The sequence below is a fragment of the Bactrocera dorsalis genome, chromosome 1 (assembly GCF_023373825.1).
Source record: "Bactrocera dorsalis isolate Fly_Bdor chromosome 1, ASM2337382v1, whole genome shotgun sequence".
Taxonomy (NCBI): Eukaryota; Metazoa; Arthropoda; class Insecta; order Diptera; family Tephritidae; genus Bactrocera; species Bactrocera dorsalis.
Window position 1 is genome coordinate 13,163,881 of NC_064303.1, and position 13,131 is coordinate 13,177,011.

Sequence of the window (13,131 nt, forward strand, 5' to 3'; positions counted from 1 at the left end):
ATATTACTATTTAATTTAAATTAGGTCATGATGAAAATCAATTATATTTTTTTCTAGACTGTGCCTTGCATACACATGAAAAAATTGCAAATATTTGATCTCGAACTTAAAATTCCGAAATTTCGGGAACCCTTTTTTGATACTAGCTATTTCAACATGCCTACATTTGTATGTGTGTATTTTCGGTGTCCAATTTTAATTAAATATACAAGTTCGTTTAACAAATATTGCATACCAATGAGAAAATAGCAAATCCACGAAACTTCAGTACCGAAATTTGTATGTGTGTATTTTCGGTATCCAATTTTAATTAAATATACAATTTCGTTTAACAAATATTGCATACCAATGAGAAAATAGCAAATCCCGAATTCAGTCCCGAAATTTCGGGATACCGTGTTTTGACACTAACAATAACAATATGTCTAGAAAGACGCACTCAATAGTGTTTATTTTTTGTACTAATGAGTATTTTTTAAATTTTATTTCGGGATCCCGAACGTTTTTTTGGAATTTTTCTTTTTTTATAAATAAGCTGAGTCTAAATAGTAATAAAAATAATTTATTTGATCCCGACACTACAATCCCGAAATTTCGGGATCTCGGTTTTTGACACTCACTATTTCAATATGCCTAGAAATATGAACTCATGTATTATATATTTTTTTTGCACTCATTAGCGGTAAATTCGAAAATGTGCTGCTATTAATATAATTACTCCGCTATTTATTACGCAGTCAATTCGCAGGTTTTTTAATTAATAAATTTCGTGTTGAAATATACATTTTCTGTTGAGCGCTAATTACGACCGCATCTATCGTATATACACATACACAGTATACAGTTAAGCACATTAAGTAATAATTTATAAAATAATTTTTAAAATTTATCGCTTATTTCTGCGATTTGTCTGTTCTATTGCCATTTTTGCCTGCGGCACTTGACTTCATAAAGCGTCACTTTTGACAAGAACATATTAAACATTCTAACAGCGAATAATTAATGAATAAACAGAGACATTCTTGTGTTCGAAAAATATACATAGTAGTGGCGTGTGGAACAAAGACCAAGTAGCAAGTGGTCAAACTCGCCTAACAGGATATATGAATCGCTAAAATATTTTAAAATATAATAATTTCGCATAAAAGAAACAAGTTTATTAGTCATATGAATTTTAATGTGTTAATGTGATTTTGAATATTCAATAATGATAATTTACATACATACATAGTTGGTTTTATCTCATATGGTATCTCTAAAGCTTCAATGGCGTATAGAGTTTGATACCAACTTGCTTGAAGCTAAGTCAATTATGCCATAATTATAATGAATTTATATTTTTTATGGTTGCCACTTATGCATTCTCAGAGATCTGTTGCGCTTTAGACTGAGTGGAGAACTTTTTTCTTTTTTTTTATTCGTTCATAAGCTTTCAGAGCTTTATTGGTGGTTACGATGTTCTTGTTTTACATCTGACGAGATTTTGTGAGTTTCAGAAACATTTTCAGTTTTGTAAACTAAACCCTTAGTCTCTTTTTACTTCATTCGCAGATTCTAAATTCTAAACAGTTTTTTCTATAAAAAGCCATACCTCCGATATATATACTAGATATTATATAATATAGAAATCAATTAATATCAATATTTGACTACTGAACTTCGTTTAGCTATTTATATAAACATTTTCTGAGAAACTTGAGACTTTATTAAGTGAATATGTGACTAGGTGAGTCGTTTTAGCCATGTTCGTGAACTAGTTCCTATATTTATAAGATATCGATCAAAAAGTTACTCATTAGTTGGAACTGGCATATTGTCTCCAAATTGATGGAAAACTTGACTAACTGCCTTTGAATAGAGGGTTTGAAACTCGACTGAAGCAAACATCATTGTACGCTGAACAAGGTATATTAAGTTTGCCATGAAGTTTTTTAATCCACAACAGGAGACGTCGAAGACGCTATGAAGTAAATGTGTAAATGACCATCCTGACTAGATCAGTTGATTTAGTCATCTCCATTCGCAACCTAGTTCCTAAATTTATGAGACATCGATCAAAGAGCTGCTTATTAGTTAGAACTGCTATATTTTCTCCAAATGGGTGGAGAACTTGACTAACTGATTGTTAATAAATGAGAAAGGGTTTGAAACTCGACTACAGGAAACATCGTTGTACCCTGAACGACGATATAATTTGTTAGAACTGTCGTATTGTCTAAAGTAATCGGGAAATCTCCGAAGAAATTGTTCAAATCGGATCACTACAGTAAATGGGAGCTATACAAACTAAACGATTGAAATCAAGCACTTGCAAGGAAATTTTTTCTATTTGTGAATAGAATGCTGTGCAGCTCTGGTGCAATCGAAGTTAATGCTTTTTCTGAGATAAATGATGATAAATTTCAAAAGATAATTTTTTCGGCGGAATTAAACAAATTTTTGTCTCTGTTCAATTTTGAAACTATTTTCTTTTGAATAGCTTTGTGCCCTTCATAATACGCGCCGACATTCTTGACTAAATTATGTCGTATATTTATGAGCAAAATGGTTTGCAATTAATGTCAGTGGCCCTGCTTTTGACAGACGCCAACGTTGATGGACAGCCATACGTCATAGTGAGTGCGGTCAACGTTGTAGTCAACGTCACCGCCTTTGCGCTCGCCACTGCATTGCGCCGGCGCAACGAAAGTGTTGAAATGAAAGTGAAGAAAGTTTTCGTTGGTCAGTGAAGTCAATATGGCAAGCATGCGCTAATGAATGAGCGAAGGCAATGAATGAATGAATGCGCTACAATTTGGACTAAATCACTTAAGTTTTTAGTTCAAAAAGAGGTAAAAATAAAAAATAAAATAAAGAAAAGAATAAAACAAAATTGAAAAAAAAAATACAAAAATTTAACAAAAATAAAGAAATCTAGCAGAAATAGCAAGTGTGAAAATTTTTAGCTACTTCTAATACGATTCTTTCACGTGAAAGCGTTTAGGTTGAACGTGCTAAGATAATGTTTTCTTCAAAATTACCGTTGTTGTTGCTAGAAGCTTTTTCTTTTGCTACCCACTACCAAATGTTAGTGTGTCTGACCGTTCGACGGATTTATTTGTGCCATAATTTTTCCTTACTTTTTTATTTGTTACGATCAATATCTCGATAGAGAGCAGTTTTAAAAGAAAATGAAAGCTTAATAATTTTTGTTTTTGTTTACATCTAGCATGTAATTTAATTTTTCATATCTAGCAGCTTTATTGATGGCTTACAGAATTAGTCGCTTATCGCTTTTATCAGTTAAAAAACTGGCTTTCCCTTAACATTTTTGTTAATAAATAACTGTGTGAAGCAGTGAAAGTAAAAAGTAATTGCCAAATTACGAGACTGTCCAGCTTTTTATACGCAATATATTGCAAGTAAATATTTGCAAGAATAATTTTGAGAAAATTATCGTAATATATTTTGGCCGAAAAATGTAGAAAATATGAGGGTTGATAACTGATAATATAAAAAAATTAAAATTGTTGTGTTAATTAAATTAAAAACTATTAAAAAAATTACTGGATTTGAAATTCTACTTTTCGGGATCCCGTTTTTTTCTTGCAATGTTTTTGTCTTAAAACTCAAAAATTTATAAAATTTCTTAAAAAAGTGGTCACTTCTATTTACCAGTAACTTTAAAAATTTCGGGATTTTAAATTTTACTTTTCGGGATCCCGAATTTTCTTGCAACGATTTTTGGTAAAATTCAAATTTCTTAAAAATGTGATAACTTCTATTTATTTGTTACTTTAAAATTTTCGGGATTTTAAATTTTACTTTTCGGGATCAAGTTTTACTCTCGTAATGTGTTGAAATTAAAAATTGCAACTTCTATTTGTTAGTAACTTCAAAAATTTCGGGATATTTATATTTTTCTTTTCGGGATCCCGAATTTTTCGCATTATTTACTTTTCTTTCCAAAAGTTCTGGATAAAAGAGTTTACGTTTCCCTTAAAAAGTAGCGAAAGGTAATATAATATTTTTTTAATTTGTTGACCAGATAATGATTAAAAAATAGTTTCAAAAACCATTTTTTGAACATTTCATTAATTACATTTTTCAGTTTTTTTCAATTAAAGGAAAAATACAATTTTTTTAAATTTTCAAAAAAAAAATTTTAATTAAAGGAAAAATAAAATTTTTTTTAAAATTTTTCAAATAAAATATTTTTTAATTTTCTAAACATAAATTTTTTGTATATTTTTACTGTTTAACATTTTTATATTCGAGTAAAGAATAATTTTGTTTTTCTAACATAAAAATTTCAAACACAATTTTTTGTTTACATTTTTTTCTAGTTAATAAGCTTTTTTATTACAAAATTTCTTTAAACTTACCTTTTTCTATGAAAATTTTTAAAAATAATTAAAAAGATTTTGTAAACTATTGCCTTACTATTTTTGAATATTTTTTTAAGTTGAAATAGTATTTTCTTGTTTCTGAATTTTTTAAAAAATTAAAAAAAAATTTTCCTTAACACACAAATTTTCAAAAATAATATTTTTATTACATAAGTTTTCAAAATTAACTATACTTTTATTAAAAAAAATTTTTAAACTTAGTTTCTATTACACAAAATTTTTAAAAATTATTGTTCAGTTTTTATTATATTTTTCTTTTTAAAAATATTAATAAAAAAATTTTGAAAACAGGTATTTTTTTATTTTCGAATAATTTTTTCAAGTTAAAACTGAACTTTTACTGAATTTATTTATTAATATAAAAATTTTAAAAACAATTTTTTTTTATAAAACTTTTCAAAAATAATATTTTTATTACGAACATTCAAAATTAGGTAATTAAATGTTTTAAACAAAATTTTTGAAAATTTAAAAAAAATTTTTTTTTTTTATAAAATCTTAATTCAAAAATTGTTTGAAAACTTTTATTTTATTACTTTTGAAATTTATTTCTTAACAAAAAAATTTTCAAAACAATTTTTTTATTACAAAAATTTTCAAAATTAATATTTTTATTATTTAGGTTTTCAAAATTAGTAATTTTTATAAAAAAATTGTTTAAACAAATGCTTTTTTTTTAATGTTTTTCCTTTGAAAGAAAAGAAATAAGTATAAAAAATTGTCAAAAATTGTTCTGTTTACTGTTTCTGAATATTTTATTTCATTACAATTTTTAATTGTTTTTTTTATCTCATCGGTTATCTCATTTTCCAGGTAATGTGGGCATAATAACAACATTTTGGTGTCTACTTTTCTACTAAACAACCCAAAAATGTTGCTAATTATAAAAAGAAAAAGTGAAACTTCAAAATAATGTCTACAAATTTAATAATTTTAAGCTCAGGAACTCAAACTGCATATTAGCAATTGAAGTACATACATATATTGCTTAAACAAATGTATGTGTATATGTAGTCGCTTAAGTGCATTAACAGCACCTTGACCAAAAACTTACTTGCTTTTAAGTAACTTAGCCATGAAATTTCCCTTTCAAAGAAAGTGTCAACCAATTTCTCCCGTCCACAACTAATTTTGGCCCTCACAGCTCATTTAGCAAATCAAGCCACCAGCCCACAAATAGCGGGAACAGTTATTTTCCATATGCATACATACAGCATGCCACACCGAAGATAGACAGCGTCTCACATTTTCCGCGCTTAAAATATTTTGTAAACAAATGGCAAGTCGCCAGCATTGTATAACATTTGAGCCACAAGGCAACAGACAATAATAAGTGCATTTGCAACACCGCATATTTCTCGGACACAGAGTTTGGTAATGAAAGTGATTGTGGCTGTGATCATCATTGTTTCACTTTTCGTGATTTAATAGCACAAAAAAGCTGCTTAACAAATATTTTTGTGTTGAAATAAGTACGTGGCAATAAATTGCAATCAATTGACGCTATGACAAAATGAAAAGCGAAGCAAAGCCAATATTTGTCTTAATTTGCTTTTTCCTCTACGCTACATATTGGGTGTAAATGGCTTAAGTGCCTGCGTTGTTGTTGCTAAATGCATAGTTATTGTTATTGTTGTTTTTGTTAATGATCGCATCAAGTGCAACAGTTGTAATAATATTGATTTGAGTGAAAATGCCACGGAGAAAAGCAGTGATTTGGTGAGCAAAGCAGATTGGTAAACATATATACATACATACTTATATATATAAATATATATACCCACATACATGCACATACATCTTACTAAAATATTTGTAACAAAAACATATCACAAATAGTCTGCCATACACTTTTAAACCCGCTTTTGTAACACCAAGCGCGCCCAGGTTTGTGTCTTAAGTCTTTTGTATGCACCAACCAGCCTACTGACTGGGTAGTGCTTGCTGAATTTGGTGCTTTTAAGTTGCGTTAAGTGTGCACAAAGTCTCAACAATTTTGTATGTGATGTTTATAAATAAGTTGTTTTTATTGTTGGGTGTTATTGTTTATGCAGACTAGCTGCGTATTGACGCATATTTTTGGCGTTGGGAGTAGGTGACGCGTCAACAGCGCAAAAGGTGGTTTTGGTGTTGAAGAAAAATGTGAAAAAAGTTGTAAGGAAAAACAAAGAAAAGCAAAAACACAAAGAAAAGCAAAAATGCAACAAAAACCACACTTACACATACAATTGTTTGCAACTCGTGTGTGTGTGTTTACAAACATGGCTGTGGGTATTGTGGTAGAGCCAACAGCGCTTTGTTGTTTGGCACAAGTCGTGTTGCAGCGCCCAGTAATACCTGTTTCACATGAAGGTATGCACGTTTGTTGGTCGACTCTTTTTCGTGCAGCTTTTTGGAAATGCGTAAAATTCAGGTTTTTGTTTTGACATGGAGCGTAAGGCCTTTTTTACCATTTTTGTTGGCGCTGAATGCCACACAGCGGGACCATATAAGTAATATTATATATTTTTGAACAAAAAATAAAATAAAATTATATAGATTTTAGCATAATCAAATATAAATTTTAATTAATTAAATTAATTAATCACTGTATAAAAATTAAGAAGAAAATTAAAAAAACAAAAATTAAACTACTAAAATTTGAACAAATTAAAAAATTAAATAAAAAATCCTAATGTGAATATGAAATAATTAGCTCCAAATTTTAATTAATTTAATTAATTAATTAACAAAATTAAATTGCTAAAATTTGAACCAGTTAACCACTTTATGAATAATTAAAAAAATAATAATTTGAATATGAAAAAATTAATTCCAATAAAAGTTATTTAAATAATTAATAAAAAAAAATTTAAATTTTATACAAATTAAAAAAATGTTCAAAATAAGTTGGAAATAATAATTTAAAGGAAAAATTAATTAAATAATTAAAATTAATAAATAATTAATTAAAAAATTAATTTTATAATTAATTTTAATAAAACATAAATAAATTAATGATATAAAAATATTTATAAAAAATAAATAATGTACATTAAATAAACGGCAAACAATTATTTTAAATTTAAAAATTTGTTAATTTATTAAAATTAAACAAGTTCAACTTATAAAAATTACCATAATAAAGCAATCAAATAAAAATTGAAACCTTATAGGAGAAAGTTACTATTACAAAATTACTATTGAATAACCTATTATTATTAAAATTAGTTAACTAACTGTAATGAAATAAATTAATAATTAATAAATTAATTTAAAAAATTTACATAATTAAGAAAATAAATTAATAATGTAAATTTCAAAAAAGAAAAACATGTTTTTCTAACTTAAAAAGAGATTAATTAATTAACAAAATTAATATAATTAAGTTCGTTTTTATTAATTATAATTAGTTAAAATTTATTGAATATAACTAAGCAAAAATCTTAATTTTTAAGTATAAAGAAAATTTAAAAGTTTTAAAAGTAAAGTAAAAATAATTATGAAAAAATAAATTTTAATAAAAAAAATTAAAAATTAATAAAATGTTTAAATTATAATAATCAAGTAAAAATAATTATGTATGAAATAATGAATTTTAAGTAAAAAAATTAAAAATAAAAAAATATAAGTTGCAAAAACAAGTGAAAATAGTTCTGAAACAATAAATTTTAATTAAAAAAAAAAAAGTTAAAAATTAAAAAAAAAATTAATTTAAATTAAAAAATTAAAAAAAAAACTATATAAAATAAAATGTATTATTTTATAATAATCAAGTAAAAGTTTTAATTTTTTTAATTATTTAATTTTTTTAATTAAAATTAAAATATAATTTTTTCTTAATTTTTTTAATTAAAATTAAAATTGATTATTCCATAATTATTTTTACTTCATTTTATGACTTTTAAATTTTGTAAATTTATTTAATAAAAATTAATTTAATTATTTTTTTCTCTTAAGAGTTTCAACATTTTTTTATTTCATAATTTTTTATATTGAAATCTTAAAGTGAACCGTCTACTGTCTCATTAACTTAATATTACTTTCAATGATTTCGACTTTCTGTCAACTGTCAGTCACACTAATACTTTTTTTAATATTTTATTTCCTAATTTCCTCGCCACTTTTTCTATTTTATTCTCTCATGACAACTCTGGTATTCCAATAATTGCATAGGCATTGTTTTGCATTTTTCGTTGCGCCGCTTTCATACCGTTATGTGCATGTAGATTGATTGATATGGCACAAGCGTTTTTAGCTGTGATTGAATTATAAACGCTGCAGCGCGCCTGGCGGCAGCAATTTTCAATTCCGCTCACTACTTGTGTGCAGTACGCGCTGCGCTTAATGAGGGTGGCGAGCTGTAATTACAAATTAAGAAAAGAAAATAATACAACTTGTTGTTGGTGGCATGGGTGAAAGTGCCACCACAACACCACTGACCAACATTTACCCATTTTTATATAATCTTCACTTTTATTTTATTTAATCAAGGAAAAAACGCGTTTTCATATTTTAATGACTTGCATTAGGTGAATGGGTGAACAGTTATGGATTTAGTCGTAATTTTCTAGTTACTATATACATATACATATGTATATGATATGATAAATGATGGCATATGTGAGGAAGTAGAGAGTGTCCTTGGTATTTAAAATAAAAGAAATATTTGCTTATTTTTGAGAATGAATGGAAAAAATTGTTTTTATTAAAAAGTTCAACTAGTTACTTTACAGGTTACTTTACTGATTACTTTACTGGTTACTTTCGGAGTAAAACAGCAAAAATACAGAATTCGATAAATATGTAAAGTTTAGATACAAATTTACTACTGCAGATGGTCTCTTCGCCATAGAAAATTTTATTTCTCCTAAAGACTTTTCTGAATCGGATCAATTATTTAGGAACTGATGGGATTGAACCCAACGAAAGTTTGATAAACGACTTTAAAATCGATAGTACGGAGACAAGCCATAGAAATAAACGAGGCCTAGTAATAGATGTAAAGCATAACGTTGACTAGCTCTATAGGATCAAAGATCAGAAAGCCTTTTACTGAGTTGTGCAATCAAGTTGATGTTCTTCCACAGCTCCAGCCATTTTCGACTCATACAAACGCCCCAATGCGGACAAATAGAACTCCTTACTGACCGTCTGCTCCTCTTGAACAAATTCATGATACACCCAACCACGAGTTTTGAAACAAACAATGAGCTTCACCTTGATTTTTGAACGGCTTTGGCGTTTTTTGTTTTCGGCTCGTTTTTCCCTCCATACCGATGATTGTTGACCTTTTTTGCATGTCAAACTCATAAACCCATGTCTCATCGTTAGTTATAATGCTCTCTATAAATGTGGGATCAAAATTCGCAGGATCAAGCATATCTAAAGAGACCTGTTTGCGGTTACTCTTTTTGAAAAAAATTCTGCTTTATCGGGACGAGTCAAGCAAGAATCCATTTCATACACAAAATACCCACCAAAATCTTTCAAAGGATTCGCGAGAGACGTCGAGCTTTCTCTTACCATCTCTCTAACACTTGCCTGACAATTTTCAAGCACCATATCCTTCACTTTCTTAGTATATTCATCAGTTGAAGAGATCGAAAGTCGTCCAGAACGAGGCATGTCTTCAATGATCTCTCGGCCGTCTTTCAAGGCTTTTGAAGTCATCTAACATTCAGAAAATTGAAACCAATATTGTCTGTCTGTAATACAAAAATTCAATCAAGTCACTGAACGCCTAAAAATCTCAGCATTCTTTTGTCTGCTTCTCTACCTGAAGTACAAAAAATCGAAATAGAATACTTAATTTCGTGTGCTGCATAAATTTACCGCTTTCTTTAAGCGCAGCCACACCGTTCTACCACACTCCAGCTCACAGCCGCCGACTAAATCTGTAATCGCTTTTCGCCGATTCGTTCCATTCTCCGTTTGAAGCTCCCCACCACAGTGTTAAATTAGGTTACTCACAAAAGTTGTTGCATAAAATTAATATTGAAATTACAATATAATCAGCATCCAAGCACCCAGCAGTCCAGCAGCGATCACAACTCACCACACCTCGCACCACCTCTAATGCTGTGGCACCTGTTGCTATGTTGTTGTTGTTGATGCATTGCGGGCAGTTAATTTGTTGCTTGTTGGTTTTTGTTGTTTGGTTATTGGGTTTTTGTTGTGGTTCGTTTTTGTTTTTGTACTTGTTTGATTGTTGGTTTTTTCTTGCTGTGTAAGATATGTGGCAACATTCCATAGGTGGGCAGGCAGGCCAGGCTGTTCGATTCTGGAGAACTAGTTCAATGGGTCTACTTGTAGGTTACTGCAGGTGAGCTGTTAGTGTAAAGTGATTTTCTGCGCATTTAAGGGAGTGTGTTTGTTGTAGATATAGATAACGGTTTTTTAATTGTTGTTGTTTGTTTTGGTGAGCAAGAAATATTCTACAATTATTATTTTTCTATTATAGAAACGAATAATAAGTTTTTACCACTTAACCACAACAACAACAACAAATATTACAACAACAACGAAAATTATTACAACAAAAATACGCAAACTTCGAAATTAATATTTGAAATATTGGAACAAATTTTGAATATTTTAAAATCCAACAATAACAATACCAATTTTTACAACAAAAACAAATAAGATTACAACAATATTGCGAAAATTGCGAAATTAATATTTAAAGTATAGCAACAAAATTTAAAATTTTTACAAAATAAAACAACAACAATGCCAATTATTACAACAACAACATTTATTATTACAACAACAATTCGAAATCATCAAAATTAATATTGCAACTATAGAAAGCAATTTTATTTCTTTTATAATCCAACAACAACTACAGCAGTTATTACAACAACAACAGTTATTATTACAACAACAATTTGAAAACTGCGAAATTAATATTTGAATTATAAGAACAAATATTAAATTCTTTACAACTAAACAAAAAAACAACAACAATTATTTTCTGCAACAACAACTATTTTAAATCTTAAAGATTAATATTTGAACTATAAGAACTAATTTTAAATTCGTTACAACGTAACAACAACAATACCAATTACTAAAACAACATCAATTATTATTACAACAACAATTAGAAATCATCAAAATTAATATTGAAACAAATATTATATTCTTTTCAAGTTAACAATAACAACTACAATTGCAATTTATAGCAACAACACCAATTATTACAACAACAATTCGTAAACTTCAAAATTAAAATTTTGACTGCACACAAAATCCATAACGTTCACGGCAAAGCAAGAAAAACGTGGCGCTGATGCTGGGCGCACGCACATAAACCAACACACACACACACATTTTTATAAATAGCAATAATCCGCTTTTGTGCGCACAGCTATACCCAAACATACTCTTATATACATATATACAACTATGTATATAACCCCACACACATATTTACTCGCCTGCCTCTGCCTCTGCTCACATTACCGGTTTTCAACTGCCGCTGCTCGCGCCTGCCGCGCGCTTATATACCTACAATAGATAGTGTGCGTTTTCTCGCTTTTCAACGCCATGCGCTGACTTGCTGGCTTGACTCCACAGATTCTGGCTTTCAGTTAGAAAACGCTACTCGTTGTTGCCGCCAGCGCTCGTAAACGGTCGGAGCGCACGCGTATACACTTTAACGACTCAATCGAATTGTGTTGTTGTGACCGTTAGTTCTTGCATTTTTTGTTATTTTTTTTTGTGTGTTGACTTCGCGTGACTTGTGTGTTTCAAAATTGCAGTGTTAAAGGGTACGAATTAAATTTTTTTATAATTTTTTCTTATTAAAAGTAATAAGCGTGTGCTTATGTGTGTGTGTCGAATATATGATAATGTAATATATTAGAGAATTGTGTCAATGTTACGCAATTCATTTTTGATTTTGATAATTTATTGCTCATTTTGTGGTCCAGCAGGGCAGGGCGGCTTTATACGGATATACTTCATGTGAGCTTAATAAATCTCGGATTTGTGCTTTTCATTTGTGGCGTGCACTTGGATGCTGTGCCAAAATGCCGTTAACCCAAATTTTATGTGTTAAATTATTGTTGACCTTCATGGTTAAGAGTAAAATGTTGCTTAGAGGTCTTTAAGTGCGCATGGCGTGTGGTGATTTTTAGAAGAAACTGCAAGGGATATAAGATGTGCTGAAAGATATGTATATGAAAATGGAGAATTTATGAACATTAAAAAATGTTAAGATATGAAAATTACATTATCAGGAAAAAATTTAAAAATAAATATTAAGTAAAAATTTTAAAATAAAAGTTAAGAAAAATAAAAATAAGTAATAATTTAAAAATTAAAATTAGCAGAAATTTTAAAATAAAAATTAAGAAAAATTTTAAAAATAAAACTTAACCAAAAATTTAAAAATAAAAATTAAGAAAAAAATTAAAAATAAAAATTAAGCAAAAATTTAAGTAATAATTTAAAAATAAAAATTAAATAAAAATTAAAAAAAAATAAAAATTTAAAATTATAAAAATAATAAAAATAAAAATAAATTAAAATAAAAAATAAAATAAAAATTAAAATAAATTAGAAAAATTTTAAAAAAAATTAAGTAAAAATTAAAATAAAAAAATTAAAAATAAAAATTAAGCAAAAATTTAAGTAATAATTTAAAAATAAAAATTAAATAAAAATTTAAAAATTAAAATTAAGAAAAAATTTAAAAATAAAAATTAAGCAAAAATTTAAAAATAAAATTTAAGTAAAAATTTAAAAATGAAAATTA

The 13,131-nt window shown here is 27.8% G+C and overlaps 1 protein-coding gene across 2 annotated transcripts in view; it reads left to right on the forward strand.

Annotated features, from left to right (window-relative positions):
- The first annotated feature begins 11,951 nt into the window (after window positions 1-11,951).
- The window catches only part of LOC105233403 (sushi, von Willebrand factor type A, EGF and pentraxin domain-containing protein 1), a 108,825-nt gene continuing 107,645 nt past the window's right edge, over window positions 11,952-13,131 (forward strand). For both annotated transcript variants that reach the window (XM_049446649.1, XM_049446650.1), the window contains exon 1: window positions 11,952-12,142. The gene's annotated coding sequence lies outside the window, so the exon portion shown is untranslated. The remainder of the gene's footprint in view (window positions 12,143-13,131) is intronic.